Raw genomic sequence first — 19,410 nt, 5'->3', positions numbered from 1 at the left:
TGAGTATTATACAACTTTTTTTAACAATGGTACAGTTTAAGAAAATCTGCACATGAAAGGAATAATTTATGTACATCATGTTCCCAGCCAAGCATGTTACTCATATTCACTGTCCATCAGAACTGCTACAAACAATTAAAAGTTCAGTGCACAGATTATTTCTCACTGATGAGCTTGGCAATATTTACAGTTAACAGTGACTAAAATAGCTTTTAATGGATTTAAAATTTTTATTCATAGTCAGAGGAACAATACAATTTGTTTCTACATCTTATGTTCTCAAAGTCTTTCACTATTCACTGCCAACAGAAGTAAAATTATACATCTTTCCATAGTATAGTTAACACCACTGTCTTGAATTATGATGGAAATCAATTTTTTTCAAGTCTCTTCCTTTTTACCGACATTTTAGCCCAGGAAATATTTTATACTTTAGCTAAAGCCAATGACTGATATAGAAATATCTAGTAAGTGTTACACAAAATATATAACAGCAAAAACAAAAAGAGTCATTAAGATGAAAAGCTCTCCACATGTAGATCTTGTCAAAGAGTAGGTCTGCCTATCACATTTATGATGGATTTACTAATAATCTCATTTGTTTTACTTTTAGCCATCTGACGGCCTATTAATATTAAATTTTTAAAAATTAAAAAGTGATTTTTGATGAATAATCAATATTAATCTGCAGAGAAAATAATATTTCAATAATTTACTAGAATTTGCAAGAAGAGCACGAAACTTCTGCCTGATACATAATACCCACAGTTGACAAATGTCACAGTACGGATTATAAACCAATAAATAATAATAATAATAATAATAAACAGCTTTCACACAAATAAGAAGATATAAGTAATGTCATTGCATGACGTAAGAGCAAAAAATAAAAGAATTAGAAACTATCAAAGCAAGTTCATTTCCCCTCCCCCCACCCTCCTTTCAATAGGCAGTTACATTTTAAAATCAAAGGTTTACTGTCAGTCATGAATCACAGCAGCTTGACAGCCTCCAGATTGTTATGGCTTTCCAAAGTATCACATTATCTTGTTGAAAAATGCCACTGCTGTCTGGAAACATGATTGTCATGAAGGGGTACATGTGGTCTGCAACCAGTGTACGATACTCCTTATCCATCATGGTGCCTAGCGTAAGCTCCACTGGACTCGTGAGTGTCTACTTGAATGTTCCCCAGAGCATAATGGAGCCACTGCCAGCTTGTCTCCATTCCAGGTGTAGGTGTGAAGGAGATGTTCCACGGGAAAATGACAGATTTGCACCCACCCATTGGCATGATGATGATGGTGGTGGTGGTGGTGGTGGTGGTGGTGGTGGTGGTGGCATTGGGATTCATTAGACTACTCAATGTTCTACCACTGCACCAATGTACAGTGCCAATAGTCACTTGCTCTTTTCAATTGTAGTTGTCGATGATGTGGTGTTAACACTGGCATATGCTTGGGTCATTGGCTGCAGAGGCCCATCATTACGAGTGTTCAGTGCACTGTGTGTTCAGACATACTTGTACTCCGCCTAGTATTGAAGACTGAGGATTGTTTTGCTACAGTTTACTGCCTGTCCTGTTTTACCAGTCTGCTCAGCCTACAACGTCCGGCATCTGTTATGAGTGGCGGTCCCTCAACCCCATGACGTTTGGATGTGGTATCACCATGTGTTGAAGGCAATCACCGCAGCACTTCTCAAATACCCGACAAGTTGTGGAGCCTCCTATATGCTCATGCTGAGCCTGGGGCCATTACCATCTGCCCTCAATGCCCTCAGTCAAACTCAGATAGACTGCGCACCTTCCCCATTCTACACACACACACACACACACACACACACACACACACACACACACACACACACACACACCATGTGTGTGTGTAGCAGTCATTCCTCACAAGGTGACACTGCTATTGATGGACAGGTTTATATTGATAATGGGTTGGTGACCATAATGTTCTGGGTGATCAGTGTCTATATTAAACTGTGCGTGTCAACCAGTAACTTGCAATATCTCTGTAACACATGGTCTAATTACATTATCATGGCGAATCCCAACAACTTAAAAAATTATATTATTTCTGACAAAAATCACTTACACATACAGAGAACAGACAGAAAGTAGTTCACTTGATTTCTATATCATCATTACAGTAATTTCTTTTGTATGGTTGATATGGATATTGAGAATTTTAGCTAATGTTTAAAAAAGATGAGACCATACTGACTGATACCCATATGGGATGAAACAGACAATCCATTTTTAAATATCCTTATCAGGGTACAACGCCTTATTTACCTTTTAACATGAAATTTACATCTATCATTTATATATGTGAACTGACTTAGTCTGAATAGAAAGCTCTAGCTAAATAATAAGAACAAAGGCCTGCAGGAGGCCCAGTATGCATGCAGTAACTAGTACAAAATTAATACTAAAAACCAGTCATATCTGTAAATCACTTCCGCATAGCAGATCTGATATTCATTTACATGGCAGTACTGGCCAGAAACCAATTTCATATAATATCCTCCAGACACTTACTTACATTTGTACTGTTACTTTACAGATAAACCACATTATGATTACAACAAAGTAATTTGGCACTCATCAGTGGCTGAAAGTAACTTGCCACTAAACAATAAAAAAAATAGATACCCAGTTGGCAGGAAATGAGGAATGACTGCAAATGAAAAACAAAATCATCCTGAAGTTAATCATACAATTTTACCTAAGTATTAATGAGGAACAGATGATGACGAAGAAGTAGTATAAGAGGAAGAAGGTGGTGAGATAAACAGAATACCAAAGATACGGTTGAAGTTTTTCTTTCTTTCATATTAGGCAAAAGAGGGGATACGAAGGAACAATAAATGTCCCTGAAAGAAAAACGCCTGTATGTTATCTATTTCAGTTTCTTCATGGTTACTGATCTATCAGATGACAACTTTTTATTTCTCTGTCTCCTGAACCCTATTTGTCTTGAAAAATTTTAACAAAAAGGAATAATAGTCTAGTAGTGCCATGACATTTAAATAAACCATCATTGTGGAGAATTAAGAGAGATTAAAACACTGCTCCACATAGTATATACACATCCTTTGACTTGTAGAACGAGGTTTTTATTTCACAGATAGAGGATGAAAGTGACAGTTGTGTTACAAGTAAACAGAAGTTGTCATGACAATATCTGTTTTTACATCTACAAATATTTGTTGTTGCCAATGTATTAGGACATTGTACACAGCCACACACACAATTCCACCCCTTCCCCTCTCCCCCTCTCCCACTCACACATGAAAGCCAAACATTAACCACATATTTCAACAAAAGCCATATGTACACAAAATGCAATCATTTTAAATAATTATAAAAGATATTTTATATATAATATTTTGATGAACAAAAAAAACTGTAAGCATGTAGATTAACATTATAACAAAATATTAGGAATGAAATGAATATTAAAGTGAAGGAATAAAGAAGTTTAAATTTATAGGATGATCATGTCTGTTTAGCATTAAATACATAACTCATTACAATTTTTACATTTATTACTTCGGAACTCAGATCTCCAGAAGGAAATTTATGTAAACCTTGTAGTAGTGTTCATTGCTGTTTTCTTGATGAACACTACTCTCACAAATTTAAACTTTCTTTAGCATTGGTAGGTTCAACACCTCTGGTACTTCTATATCTTCAAGCTTGATTTTTGATGGATTAAAAGGAAATCTTGCTGGGAACATGAATTTTGTGCCCATCAGCAATGTGGCCTGTAAGAGCAACAAGGTTATGCAAATAGTGATGAATAAAATACACAACATGAAACAGTGCACTTTCATAGCAAAACACCTATGTACCCACTATATATATCTTGTGACGAACTTCTGGGGGGAGATGGTGTATTCATTTACCATAATGAGCAGTTACGGGCACCAGGAAACACCCACGGCATGCGGCACCACATTGCACATCATCAATTCACAGTTGATATGTGGGTGGGTTTGGTCAGTGAGTGCTTCGTTGAGCAGTACCTTTTACCATCCCACTTATTATCAGACTTTTCTGGAACAGATTCTTCCCAGTTTGCTTGAAAATGCTACAGTAAATGTGAGACAGCATAATGGGGTGCATGCTCATTTTGGATTGGCTATTCCTAGGTGTTTGAACAGGTCTTTCCTGCATCAATTGATTGGGCATGGTGGACCAGTTCCCTGGACTCCATGGTCACTGGATTTATTGAGTCTTGGTTTGTTTCTGCGAGAGTCATGAAATTTGTCATGTATCGTAAGCCTGTGTAGTCTGAAATGGATCTCGTCACAAGAATTTTCTTTGCAGGTGTTGCAATCAAAGGAACTCCTGGTGTGTTTGACTATGTCTGGCAATCAATGCATACTTTGATTTCATCATTGTTGAATGCTGAAATTATACTTTTATACTTGATGCTTGCCAATCAAATGAAATAATGTGGAAACGAGCTCATCAGTCAGCATGTTAATGATTTCATGAATGTATTCAAAAAGAGTATTGCCCTGGGGTCCTGAATAAACACAAAACATCTACAGCTTTTTGTAATACAAATATGTCATAATCACCAAATAGCACTAAACAGGAAACACTGTACATTAATTCCTCACATTGGTGAAGAGCTTTCACACCCTATTTTTATGTATTTGTCAAATCTCCTGAAAACATACCTGGCTGAATTTAAAATGCTTGAGTTTTAGTACTACTATAGCTACATGTCAACTTTTGCAGCCCATCCTTAACATATGATAATCACATTTGTTTGCCCTGTATTTTTTACTCATTTGTACACTCACTGTTAAAGACAGTTTATATTTCTTATGAATTACTAGTGAACGCAACTCCCACTAACATTTGTATTTATTAGGGTCATGTAAAAGGTTCAGGCAAAGCTTTGGCCTAGTTGTACACCATGGATGTGTATGTGAATAGACCACAAGTATAGTGGTAAAGGCAAGGACTCCACTTCAGACAGAAGAGATCAGAGAAAGCTGCACTTGTAAGCCCTGCTCCTGGTGTTCCAATGTGGGAATGAACCCCTGTGCACGCCTAACCTTCCATGGAGGGTCTCCGGCCTCCACCAGGAAGCTGGTCACAGGACTCGTCCTAACAGCTCCCGTTGCTAGTTGACCGCCATGATGGTGTACTGGGTCGAGTAAACGCAATGCTGAAGGCATCGGTGAACCATAAACCAGACTCCCATATTCAAGGCAGGATTAAACAAGGTGTCTATAGACCTGCAGTAGCATAGATCGATCTGCATCACAGTTGGTGTTCTACAGGCAGCACAAGGAATTCAGGTGCTGCCAGCACTTCCGTTTCAGCTGATGAAGATGAGGAAGCTACGTGTCGGGCATCAAAAAGCCAGTCTTCAGAATCTATGTGTCTCCTCTACAGTGAGTGGATCATCATTAAGTTAAAGATCTGGATGAATGGTACGACACCGACTGAAGTGCATGATGCATGACTTCGCAGCTGAAAACTGGAAGCAGTGGGCTACAGCCCTTGACTGCACCTTGTGGATGGCTCCCTGTTAGCGCCGATCGTAACACCACTACTGGAGGGCCAGTATGAACTGCTAAATCGTCTGCATACAGAGAAGGTGAGACCAATGCCCAACAGCTGCTGCTAGACTGTTAATAGCCACTAAAAAGAGAGATACATTCAATACAGAGCCCTGCGGGATCCCATTCTCCGGGATATGGGGGAATTATGGGAGGTGCCAAATTGGACTCTGAAAGTATGTAACGATAGGAAATTTAGGATAAAAATATGGAGTGGGCCCTGGAACCTAAAGAACAAGGAATTGTGTTTTCCGCCGCAGAAACGATCATTATAGTGACCTGCTGAACTACCCCATCGATGGCACCTTGTGGGGGAGATTCAGTGGTGACAGCAGAGGTGAAAGCTTCCCAGTCTGCCTTGTTCAAAGCCCATCTTGTTGGACGTCTAGTAAGATGGGAAACTGGTCACTACTACAAAAGTCGTTGTGGGCTCTCCAGTGGACAGGTAGGACAAGTCCTGGGCTGCAGAGGGATAAATCAATGGCCGAGTAAGTGCCATGAGCCACACTGAAATGTGTGGGGGCCCCAGTATTTAAGAGGCAGAGGTCGAGTTAAGACAGGAAAGTTTTGACATCTCTAAGCACAGTGCCATCCCCACTAGGAGATATGGCCGTTAAAATCTCCCAAAAGTAGGAAAGGTTTAGGAAGTTGATGAATCAGTGCAGCCACTGTGTTCAGGGGTACTGCACCATCTGGAGGAAGATATATATTGCATACAGTTATTTCCTGCGTCGTCCTTTTCTGACAGCCACAGCTTCAAGAGGGGTTTGAAGGGGCTCAAGCTCTCTGCATACCGAGTTCAGGACATACACACAAACTCTACCTGACACAATACTGTTCTCTTAATATCCCTACAGCCATGGAGGGCAGGGGCTCACATTGCCAGGAACCAAGGTTCCTGGAGGGCAATGCAGAAAGCAGGTGTAAAGCTTAACAGTTGCCGTAGCTCAGCCAGGTGGTGGAAAAAGCGCAGCAATTCCACTGGAGCATGACGATATCGTGAGGTGGGGAAGGCATGAAGCTTGCAAGGAGGCAGGTTATGCCTCAGGGTTACCTGCTCCCATCGATTGAGTATTTGTATCCATTCCAATTGTGGATGATGTGTCAGTGAGATCCAGGTCCTTAGGGGAAGGTGAGATATCCACCTCAACTGCAAGTGCATAATTGGTCACCAGAGGGTCCGTCTTCTTAGCAAACTTCTTTGCTCGCTTGCCTTCTTGCTTCTCTTTAGGGGCTGGCACGAAGGAAGACCAAGAAGCACTTCATCCAGCAGCTTTTGGCTCCTTTAGCTGCTGATGTGTGTGTCCCGTGTCATTAGTAGAGGCCTACCTTGGGAGAGAGGGTAACAAAGGACCTCTTCTGCATGAGAGGAGCTGGAGGAGCCTGTTGCTTCTCTGGCTGGAGGGAGGGGACTGATGTCCCCTGCATTTGGGGGGGGGGGGGCGTTGCTCCCAAAGTAGGTACTATGGGAGAAACAAACGAAGATTTTCCCCCTACCACCTAGGGGGCAGATGTATTCTGGAGGCCTGGAGGGCCATTTGTTCATGGCGCACAGAGTGTGGTATGGCTGGTACTTGTAATGGCGATTGTAATGTAGCAGCAACACATGTGGACATCAAGTAAATGGGGTGTAATCGATCAAATTTACGTTTAGCCTCTTAGTAAGTCAATCGGTCCAAGGTCTTGTATTCTCTTGTATTCCATGATTTTTCGCTCCTTTTGGAGTACTGTGCAGTCTGGTGAGCAGGGGGAGTGCTGCTCTCCATAGTTGATACATGTGGTAGGAGCACCACAGGGAGTATCTGCTTGCAGTGGATGTCCACAGTCTTGACATGTGGCACTTGAAATGCAGTGGGAAGACATGTGCCTGAATTTCCAGCACTTAAAGCATTGCATAGGGGGAGGGATGTATGGTTTATCATCACAGTGGTAAACCATCACCTTGACCTTTTCAGGCAATGAATCACCCTCAAAGGCCAAGATGAAGGCACAAACCTGTTGTCTTTGGGTCCCCTGTAAACGCACTAGATGAAATGAACACCCCGCCAGTCTAGATTGCCACATACCTCATCATCAGATTGCAAGAGGAGATTGTGATGGAAAATAATGCCCTGGACCATGTTGAGGCTTGTATGTGGAGTGATGGAAACAGGAATATCATGCAGCTGGTCAGAAGTGAGTAACGCCCAGGATTGGCCTAGGGATGCTGTCTGAATCAAGACTGCACCACTGCTCTTCTTGCACAGTGCTGTCATTTCCCTCGGCTTATCCTCAAGATGTTAAAAAAAAAAAATTAGAGGCGTCGTAGGTAGAAAGGAGTCCCTGGCTATACTGCTACCGATTAAATACCGAGGCAAATATGGCTCTCTTCTTCTTCTTTTTTTTGTTATGGTTTTAGGGAGCAAAACTGCTACAGTCATTAGCACCCGGTCTGTGACTTAGGAAAAGCTAAAAAACGACACTGGAAACCAGCAGCAATGGGAGCAAAACTCAAAAAAGTGGGGAAACCAAAAACAGAAGGAAAGCTGAAAATACCACTATGGAATGGGGGTTGTTTGTCCCCAAAATGAGCTACAAATTACTGACATCATCTCACTGGCACTAATGAACTCGAGAACGCGATCGGCTGATCACGTGTCATCTGCTAAAATGGAAGATATATCATGCGACAGCTGTAGACAGGCAAGTAACGGAGTAAAATAGGGGCACTCAAGTAAAAGGTCTCTCATGGTCCACAGTTGAGAGCAGTGGAGACAGATTAGCGGAGGATCGCCACTTAAAAGATGTCAATAGCTAAAAAGACAGTGTCCTATCCGGAGTCTAGTTAAAATTACCTCCTCTCGATGACGAGTTCAGGAGAAAGAGGTCCAAACACAGGGAAGAGTTTTCACATCCCGCAATTTATTATTGGGAAGTGTCGACCAATGTGCGTGCCATAAAAGAGCAACATGACGACATAAAACACACTGTAGATCAGCGAAGGGAATCATGCGAATAGCTGGCCGAAGAAGAGAGACTGCAGCCTTGGCCGCTATATCAGCCACCTCATTTCCACAGATACCAACATGTCCTGGGATCCAGAGAAACGAAACAGAGAAGCCCCCCCCCCCTCCAAGTGGAGCAAGTGGAGGCAGCCCTGAATCCGGTGGACCAGAGGGTGGACAGGGTAGAGAGCTTGGAGACTGAGGAGAGAGCTGAGAGAATCTGAACATTTAACATACTGTATCCGCTGATGGCGACGGATGTATTGGACCACCTGGAGAACAGCGTAAAGCTCTGCAGTATAAATCAAACACTGGTCGGGAAGCAGAAATCGAGCTGGGGTGTCGCCAACAATATAGGCACTCCCAACACCAAACGATGTTTTTGAGCCATCAGTGTAAATAAATGTGGTATCCTTCATTTGTGCGCATAGAGCAGCAAATGCCCGACGATAAACAAGAGAAGGGGTACCATCCTTGGGAAACTGACAAAGGTCACAGAGCAGGCAGGTCTGGGGCCGGAACCAAGGTGGTGCTGTACCCCAAGTTGTCAAGAAAGTTTTAGGAAAGTGGAAGGAAAGAGAATGGAGCAGTTGACGGAAGCGGACTCCCGGTGGTAGTAGGGAGGAAGGGTGATCAGCATACCCTAAATCCAAGGTGGCGTCGAAAAAAATGTCATGAGCTGGATTTGCAGGCATGGAAGACAGATGGCTAGCATAACGACTCAGAAGGACAGCTCGCCAATTGGACAACGGAGGTTCAGCAGTCTCAGCATATAGGCTTTCCACAGGGCTGGTGGAAAAAGCTCAGACACTAAACGTAATCCACGGTGCTGGATAGAGTCGAGCCGCCGAAGAATAGACGGCCGAGCAGAGGAGTAAACTATGCTTCCATAGTCCAATTTCGATCGCACAAAGGTGCGATAGTGGCAGGGAAGGACCACTTGGTCCGTTCCCTAGGAGGTTCCATTAGGGACACGGAGGGCGTTGAGGGATCACAGACAGCAAGCCAAAAGATAGGAAACGTGGGAGGACCAGCACAGCTTTCTGTCAAACATAAGACCCAAGAATTTAGCGACGTCCGCGAATGGAAGGTTGACAGGGCTTAGATGTAAGGAAGGTGGAAGAAACTCTGTACGACGCCAAAATTTAACACAAACGGTCTTACTAGGAGAAAAGCGGAAGCCTGTTTTGATGCTCCAAGAGTGGAAGCAGTCGAGACATCCTTGAAGACGTCGTTCAAGAAAGCTGGTCCGTTGAGAGCTGTAATAGATAACAAAATCGTCCACAAATAGGAAGCCGAAGACATTAGGAAGGAGACAATCCATAATTGGATTTATGGCAATGGCAAACAGTACAACACTTAGCACGGAGTCCTGGGGTACCCCGTTTTCTTGGGAGAAGGTACGGGAGAGAGTAGTGTTCACCCACACTTAAATGTGCACTCTGCTATAAATTCATGAAGTAAAAGAGGCAGCCGACCTCGAAAGTCCCAAGAGAACAATGTGCGGAGGATGGCTGTCCTCCAACAAGTATCGTATGCTCTCTCCAGATCAAAAAATATCGCTACTGTTTGGCGTTTCCTGAGAAAATTGTTCATGATATAAGTGGAGAGAGCAACAAGATGGTCAACTGCATCTACATATACATCTACATCTACATGACTCTTCTGCAATTCACATTTAAGTGCTTGGCAGAGGTTTCATCGAACCATAATCATACTCTCTCTCTACCATTCCACTCCCGAACAGTGCGTGGGAAAAATGAACACCTAAACCTATCTGTTGGAGCTCTGATTTCTCTCATTTTATTTTGATGATCATTCCTACCTATGTAGGTTGGGCCCAACAAAATATTTTCGCATTCGGAAGAGAAAGTTGATGACTGAAATTTCGTAAATAGATCTCGCTACGACGAAAAACGTCTTTGCTTTAATGACTTGCATCTCAACTCGCGTATCATATCTGCCACACTCTCTCCCCTATTACGTGATATTATAAAACGAGCTGCCTTTTTTGCACCCTTCCGATGTACTCCGTCAATCCCACCTGGTAAGGATCCCACACCGCACAGCAATATTCTAACAGAGGACGACAGGGTGTAGTGTAAGCTGTCTCTTTAGTGAACTTGTTGCATCTTCTAAGTGTCCTGCCAATGAAACGCAACCTTTGGCTCGCCTTCCCCACAATATTATCTATGTGGTCTTTCCAACTGAAGTTGTTTGTAATTTTATAACCCAGATACTTAGTTGAATTTGCAGCCGTGAGAATTGTACTATTTATTGAGTAATCGAATTCCAACAGATTTCTTCTGGAACTCATGTGGATCACCTCACACTTTTCGTTATTTAGCGTCAACTGCCACCTGCCACACCATACAGCAATATTTCTAAATCGCTTTTCAACTGATACTGGTCTTCGGATGACCTTACTAGATGGTAAATTACAGCGAACAACCTAAGAGAACTGCTCAGATTGTCAACCAGGTCATTTATATAGATCAGGAACAGCAGATGTCCCAGGACGCTTCCCTGGGGAACACCTGATATCACTTCAGTTTTACTCGATGATTTGCCATCTAATACTACGAACTGCGACCTTCCTGACAGGAAATCACGAATCCAGTCTCACAACTGAGACGATACCCCATAGGCCCGCAGCTTGATTAGAAGCCGCTTGTGAGGAACGGTGTCCAAAGCTTTCCAGAAATCTAGAAATACGGAATCAACTTGAGATCCCCTGTTGATAGCGGCCATTACTTTGTGCAAATAAAGAGCTTGCTGCCTTGCACAAGAACGATGTTTTCTGAAACCGTGCTGATTACGTATCAATAGATCGTGCCCTTCGAGGTGATTCATAATGTTTGAATACAATATATGCTCCAAAACCCTACTGCAAACCGACATCAATAATATAGGTCTGTAGTTCGATGGATTACTCCTACTACCCTTCTTAAACACTGGTACGACCTGCGCAATTTTCCAGTCTGTAGGTACAGATCTATCGATGAGCGAGCGGTTGTATATGATTGCTAAGTAGGGAGCTATTGTATCAACGTAATCTGAAAGGAACCTAATCGGTATACAATTCGGACCTGAAGACTTGCCCGTGTCAAGCGATTTGAGTTGCTTCGCAACCCCTAAGGTATCTACTTCTAAGAAACTCATGCTAGCAGCTCTTCGTGTTTCAAATTCTGCAATATTCCATTCTTCTTCCCTGGTGAAGGAATTTCGGAAAACTGCGTTCAATAACTCCGCTTTAGCGGCACAGTCATCGGTAACAGTACCATCGGCACTGCGCAGCGAAGGTACTGACTGTGTCTTGCCACTTGTGTACTTTACATACGACCAGAATTTCTTCGGATTTTCTACCAAATTTCGAGGAAATGTTGCGTTGTGGAACCTATTAAAGGCATCTCGCATTGAAGTCTGTGCCAAATTTCGCGCGTCTGTAAATTTTAGCCAATCTTCGGGATTTTGCGTTCTTCTGAACTTCGCATGCTTTTTCCGTTGCCTCTGCAACAGCGTTCGGACCTGTTTTGTGTACCATGGGGGATCAGTTCCATCTCTCATCAATTTTTGAGGTATGAATCTCTCAATTGCTGTTGCTACTATATCTTTGAATTTGAGCCACGTCTCATCTACATTTGCATAGTCAGTTCGGAAGGAATGGAGATTGTCTCTTAGGAAGGCTTCTAGTGACACTTTATCCGCTTTTTAAAATAAAATTATTTTGCGTTTGTTTCTGGTGGATTTGGAAGGCATGGTATTGAGCCTAGCTACAACGACCTTGTGATCACTAATCCCTGTATCAGTCATGATGCTCTCTATCAGCTCTGGACTGTTTGTGGCTAAGAAGTCAAGTGTGTTTTCGCAACCATTTACAATTCACGTGGGTTCGTGGACTAACTGCTCGAAAGAATTTTCGGAGAAAGCATTTAGGACAATCTCAGAAGATGTATTCTGCCTACCATCGGTTTTGAACAAGTATTTTTGCCAATATATCGAGGGAATGTTGAAGTCCCCACCAACTATAACCGTATGAGTGGGGTATTTATTTGTTACGAGACTCAAATGTTCTCTGAACTGTTCAGCAACTATATCATCGAAGTCTGGGGGTCGGTAGGAGGAGCCAATTATTAACTTAGTTCAGCTGTTAAGTATAACCTCCACCCATACCAATTTGCACGGAGTATCTACTTCGACTTCACTACAAGATAAACCAGTACTGACCAACACAAACACTTCACCACCAGTTCTGCCTAATCTATCTTTCCTGAACACCATCTGAGACTTAGTAAAAATTTCTGCAGAACTTATTTCAGACTTTAGCCAGCTTTCTGTACCTATAACGATTTCAGCTTCTGTGCTTTCTATTAGTGCTTGAAGCTCAGGGACTTTCCCAGCACAACTACAACAATTTACAACCACAATTCCGACTGTTCCTTGATCCAAGCACGTCCTATATTTGCCATGCACCCTTTGAGATTGCAGCCAACCCCATACTTTCCCGAGGCCTTCTAACCTAAAAGAAACCGCTCAGTCCACGCCACACAGCCTCTGCTACCCGTATAGCCGCCAGATGAGTGTAGTGAACTCCTGACCTATTCAGCGGAACCCGAAACCCCACCATCCTATGGCGCAAGTCAAAGGAATCTGCAGCCAACACGGTCCCAAAACCGTCTGAGCCTCTGATTCAAACTCTCCACCCGGCTCTGCACCAAAGGTTCGCAGTCGGTTCTGTCAATGATGCTGCAGATGGTGAGATCTGCCTTCATCTTGTAAGCAAGACCGGCAGCCTTCATCAAATCAGATAGCCGCTGGAATCCAGAGAGAATTTCCTCAGATCCAAAGTGACACATGTCATTAGTGCCGACATGTGCCACCACCTGCAGCTGGCTGCACCCTGTGCTCTTCATGGCATCCGGAAGGACCCTTTCCACATAAGGACTGACTCCACACGGAGTGCACACTGGATTTCTTCCCCTCCTTAGCCGCCACATCCCTAAGGGGCCCCATTACGCGCCTAACATTGGAGCTCTGAACTACCAATAAGCTCACCCTCTGCGATTGCCTGGACCTTGAAGGCTGAGAATCATCCTCTGAAACAGGGCAGGCAGCTGCATATGGCTCAGCCAGAGACAGTGCTTGAAACCTGTTTGTCAGATGCACCAGGGAGGCTTTCTGATCAGCCACCAGGGACGTCTTTTGCTGCCTGCCACGCTTTGGAACGACCTCCCAATCAACCACAGGTGAGGGCTCAGCCCCACTGCAGGCAGCAACAGGGGCAACCACAGCGGCAGACCAATCTGGGGACAGACAGGACGAGGTTGACATCCTTGTGATACCCAATTCCAGCTCCCCACAGTGGTGCCCATTGGCAACAGCCTCAAGCTGATCAACCGAAGTCAGCGCCACTTCCAGCAGTGAGCGAAAGGATGCCAACTCAGCCCTCATCCGAACACAGCAAACACAGTTCCTGACCATTCTAATCGATGTTAAACAACAGTTACTGAAACACGAGTCCGTGCCTAGATCACACAAGGGAAACACACAAAGAATGTATTAACTAACCGGTACAAATGTCTAACGACTGCGCTACAATCTGCCTGAATTTACGATTACAGTAATTAAAACTCGAAATTACACCTCCTATACGAAACTCACACGCAATTTAAGTAAGAATCTACGAAGTAAACACTAAAGCGCGATGCTACAACTCTCAAATACTATAATACGCCCGAAATTTATGAATTAAACAATGCAAGTACCCAAAAACACGCCAAGAAAGTATGAATTAAACTATGTAACAAATAAGTAAGCTAGGAGTGTACGACTTGCTGCTGGCAGCTGCTGATCCAACGGCGGCAGGGAGCACTGCAGAACGTTGCTTTCGGAAACCGCATTGGACAGGTATTAAAAAACTGAGGGACTCCAGCCACCAGGCTAAACGGCAATTCACCATACGCTCCAAGACCTTACAAACACTACTCATGAGAGAAATGGGGCGATAGCTAGAGGGGAGATGTTTGTCCATTCCAGGTTTCGGAACACTAATGACTATAGCTTCCCGCCATCATCTGGGAAAAGTATTGTTGGTCCAAATTTGATTATAAAGGCGAAGGAGGTAACGCAGACTATGGTATGATAAATGCAGAAACATTTGTATGTGGATACCATCCGGTCATGGGGCGGAAGAGCGAGAAGAAGAGCGTGCATGTTGGAGTTCCCGCATGGAGGAAACAGTATTGTAGCTTTCGCGATTTTGAGAGGAAAAGGCAAGACGTTGCACTTCCGTTGCACGTTTCTTCGGGAGAAACGCTGGCGGGTAATTTGAAGAGCTCGAAATCTCAGCAGAGTGATGACCCAGTGAGTTAGAAATTGCAACGGGGTCCACTAATTTATCATGTGCGACAGTGAGCCCAGAGACCGGGGAGAAGCTAGGTGCTCCAGATAAACCCCGAATCCGACTCCAAACTTCAGAGGAGGGAGTGAAGGTGTTAAAGGAGCTAGTAAAGAAGTCCCAGTTTGCCTTCTTGCTATCGCGGGTGACGTGACGGCATCGCGCACGGAACTGCTTATAGTGGATACAGTTGGCCAAAGTAGGATGGTGTCTGGAAACACGAAGAGCACGTCGCCGCTCACGTATTGCGTCACGGCATGCCTCGTTCCACCAAGGAACTGGGGGGCACCGGGGCAATTCAGAGGTGCGAAGTATTGAACGTTCTGCAGCTGTAAGAATAACTTTTGCAATATGAGTGACCTCATCGTCGACGCTAGGAAAGTGACGGTCATCGAATGTCGCTAGAGACGAAAACAGTGTCCAATCGGCTTGGGCAAACTTCCAGCGTCGCGGGCATATATTTGGCAGTTGTGGCTGCAATCTAAGGACACGTGGAAAGTGGTCACTCGAGTGTGTACCAGCAAGGGCGAACCATTCCAAGCACCGAGCTAGCGGAACAGTACCGACCGAAAGGTCCAAATGAGAGAAATTTGTCGTGGAGACAGACAAAAATGTAGGGTCCCCAGTGTTGAGGCAAAAAAGATCTGCTTGGTGGAAGACGTCTATCAACAGTGAGCCACGCGAACAAGAATGTGGATATCCCCAAAGTGGGTTGTGGGCACTGAAGTCCCCAGTCAACAAATGCGGGGGTGGAAGTTGAACAAGAAGATGAAGGAGATCAGTTCGTGCCATTGGTGTGGACGATGGAATGTAGACAGTACAAAGAGAGAAGGTGTATCCAGAAAGGAAAAGACGAGCAGCGACAGCTTGGAAGGAAGTGTTTAAGGGGATTGGGTGATAATGGAGAGTAACATGGAGAAGAATCACGAGTCCTCTATGTGCTGGAGTGCCTTCAACAGACGGTAGATCAAATCGGACCAACTGAAAATGGAGGAAAACAAAGTGGTCATGGGGACGCAGCTTTGTGTCCTGAAGACAGAAGATGACCGGCTCGTAGGATTTTAAGAGGATGACAATTCATCCCGATTGGCGCGAATGCCGCAGGTATTTCAATAGATAACGGACATAGGGTGGACAGAAAATGGAAGAATGTGACCAAGGTTGCCCTCAACTCAAAGACTGCTCAGCGCTTGCGACCGACAGCGTGGAACGGCATTCAGCCGAAGGTAGAAGATCATGATTCATAAGTTGTTCGGGAGCAGCTTCTGCCACCTAGCGATCGGCCAATTGATCGGCCGCCAGCAGTGCACCTCAGCGACACAGAAGACGGCCGAGGACGGTTACCGCCAGGCGGTGCAGTAGGTGAGACACGGCGTGGCAGAGAAGAAGAGGAACTGGGTTGCTTATTAGCCTTTTTGGAAACAGAACATTGAGATGAAGGAGGAACCGTTGGTTGAGAAGTTGGGGTAAGTAAAAAATCTTCACGAGTAGGCTCTTTTTTGGAAGTCTGGGTGTCTGATTTTGGGGCTCGAGATTTAGCAGAACCCAGTGAAGGGTGAGCCATAGAGTGAGCAGGTGAGAGTGGGGAGGTTGAATGGGTGATCTTTGCTGTGGCCGATCTAACGACCATGGCACTAAAGGTGAGATCACAAGTCTGAGTGGCTGCCTCCTTTGTTGGCCGAGGAGAGGCAAAGACAGTGCTGTATTTACCTGTGTGAGGCACAGTGGGCTTTCGAGTGGCGAATAATTTTCGAGCAGCAAAGGTCGACACCTTTTCCTTCACACTGATTTCCTGAATGAGCCGTTCGTCTATAAAAATGGGGCAATCTCTAGAGGAAGCAGCGTGGTCACCTATACAGTTGATGCAACGAGGGGATGGAGGTGGACAAGCACCCTCATGGGCATCCTTGCCACACGTAATGCATTTGGCCAGATTGGAACAGGACTGGCTGGTATGATTGAACCCCCGACACCGATAGCAACGCGTAGAGTTTGGGATGTAAGGGCAAACTGAAATTATCACATAGCCCGCTTTTATGTTCAATTGGAGGTGAACTCTGTCAAATGTCAAGAAGACAGTACGGGTTGGAATGATGTTTGTGTCAACCCTTTTCATGACTCGATAAACAGCCATGTTACCCTGGTCAGACAGGTAGTTTTGAATTTAATCGCTGGTCAATCCGTCGAGGGTGCATATATAAACGACCCCATGTGATGAATTTAAAGTGCGGTGCACTTCCACCTGTACAGGGAAGGTGTGTAGCAGTGAAGTATGCAGCAATTTTTGTGCCTGTAGGGCACTGACTGTTTCTAACAACAAGGTGCCATTTCGTAATCTGGAACAAGACTTTACAGTACCTGCAATTGCGTCGACACCTTTCGGAATAATGAAAGGGTAGACCGTGGGGAAGTCATGACCTTCGTCAGACTGAGAAACAACAAGGAACTGTGGCAATGATAGAAGAACTGTCTGTGGCTAAGACTCATTGAACTTACACTTGTGAGCAGACATGGCGGAAGTATCCCCCATGATTACCGGCGTCTCCGTTGGCGAGCTCCTACTTTGTGAGGGCACTCTCTGTCTGAGGGCACTCCCGCCTTAGGTGATTTTCACACCTCAGGTCACATCTCCTGAGAAATGGATGGAGAGACCAATCAGCACTTTCGGAAGGTATCAACTCGGGTAACCACCCCTCCGTGGGCCTGGCCATTACCAGGGGGTACATACGCATTACCCCGTCACCGGCTATGCATAGGAATGCGTGGTTCGGCCTTCAGACATGCACAGGGAGGAAAAACGAGAAAGGAAAAAACAAAGAAAGGGAAGGGAAGGGAAAGGAAAGAAGAGAGGTCTCAAACGCCGCAGTGGAGAAAAGGGTAAAGAGAAGAGGTAACGAAAAGAGAAGGACAAAGACTTGCCAGCAGAGAAAGAGAAGAAGAGAGACTGTTTTACATTTTAGAGCATCCATCTCCAGATGTAGGCACAAAACATACTCCCAGAGGGGGAAAAAGGGAAGGAAAGAGGCGGAAGTGAGATGGGTGGGGGGGGGGGCAAAGAGGGGGGGGATGGGGAAGGATGCGGAAAAGGAAGGTATGCAGCCTGGAAAGGAAGGAGGGCCACATTAGCTTGGGGTCCTGTGCTCGCTACGCACGTATCCACAAAAGAGTTGTGAGCTCCCTGGAAGGGTCTCTTCTTTCTGTAGCCCTATGTTCCTTGCATGGTGTAGTGAGGGAGGGAAACGATTTAGTGTCATATATGTCAGCATTGTACTCGATACTGCCCTTCGTAGAGACTGCTGGCGGTGTATGGTCACCAGCGAGAGATGACTTAGTCCACTTCATTGCAGGTCATCTGCACTGATGCCACCCTCTCCGATCAGGGGCTCCCCCTCAGGCGACAACCAGCCACAGCAAAGGCCACCTGGCATGATGACCATTGCCAGGAGTCCTGATGCTGCAGCAAGACAGACATCTACTTCTTGGCATACATGGGGAGTTTACAGTTCAGGCATCAGCAGTGCGATCCCTTTGTTGTCAGGAGGCTACTACCAAATGGGTACATGATGGCCCCACTACAATGGACTGGCTACCATGCTGGATAGTGGGTGCAGAGAAATACAATACTGTCATGGGGGTGAAAGAGGACGGGAGACAACGGAAGCAGATGACATACCCCGTAAAGTGTCCTCGACCAAATAGTTGAGTTGCAGGTGGAGATGCAAAGTCATGACAAGAGGTTCAGGAGATCGAATCTAAGGGATCTATGGATAACTCTTGCACCACGTAAGGTGTCCTTCCCCATATGGCCTGCACTTCTGTAGAATTTGGTAAGTGGCAGGTCCAACCATAAAATGGGACCTGAACGCATAGGGCCAAAAAGTGTGAGATTCCTTTTAGTCACCTTTTATGACAGACCCATTGGGGGATCTCTGAACAGTCAAAGGGACTGTGTCTGTGATACAATATCTACAGTCAACATCTATCTTTAGGAGTTCTGGGAACCTGGGTGATGCAAAACTTTTTTTTGATGTTTGTATAATCAGAACTGGCCAAAAACAAACCTTGTTAAGACAAGTCTGTGCATTTCATCTGTGGGGTAGAGCAACTCATTGTGAGCTACATATAGTATGGTCAGGAACCAGATTAAAGCACTGCTATCCTACTAAATGTCTAGGTTCAAATCAGGTAAATCTGGTGGTAAAGACATCAATGCGAGTTAATTGTATTGCCCCCTGGATCACTACAGCATGTTTCCAGGCATGAGACATGGGCAGTTATGTTGGAAGATGCCATCACTAGCAGAAAGAAATCAAGCATGAAGGAATGTAAATGGTCTACAACAGTGTCCATATACTCCATAGCTTTAATGTGTCTTTGATTATTACCATACTTCCCATGAAAAACAAGGTGAAAGTCCAGCAGATAATAAAA

The 19,410-nt window shown here is 44.6% G+C and overlaps 1 long non-coding RNA gene across 1 annotated transcript in view; it reads right to left on the bottom strand.

The window, feature by feature from the left end:
• Nucleotides 1-2,490: 2,490 nt before the first annotated feature.
• LOC126299262 (uncharacterized) overlaps nucleotides 2,491-19,410 on the bottom strand; it is a 98,208-nt gene continuing 81,288 nt past the window's right edge. The window contains exon 3 of the long non-coding RNA XR_007552758.1: nucleotides 2,491-3,780. This is a non-coding gene — a long non-coding RNA (uncharacterized LOC126299262). The remainder of the gene's footprint in view (nucleotides 3,781-19,410) is intronic.

This window comes from Schistocerca gregaria, chromosome X (assembly GCF_023897955.1).
Source record: "Schistocerca gregaria isolate iqSchGreg1 chromosome X, iqSchGreg1.2, whole genome shotgun sequence".
In the NCBI taxonomy this organism is placed as follows: domain Eukaryota; kingdom Metazoa; phylum Arthropoda; class Insecta; order Orthoptera; family Acrididae; genus Schistocerca; species Schistocerca gregaria.
This window is presented reverse-complemented; position numbering and strand designations above follow the sequence as displayed.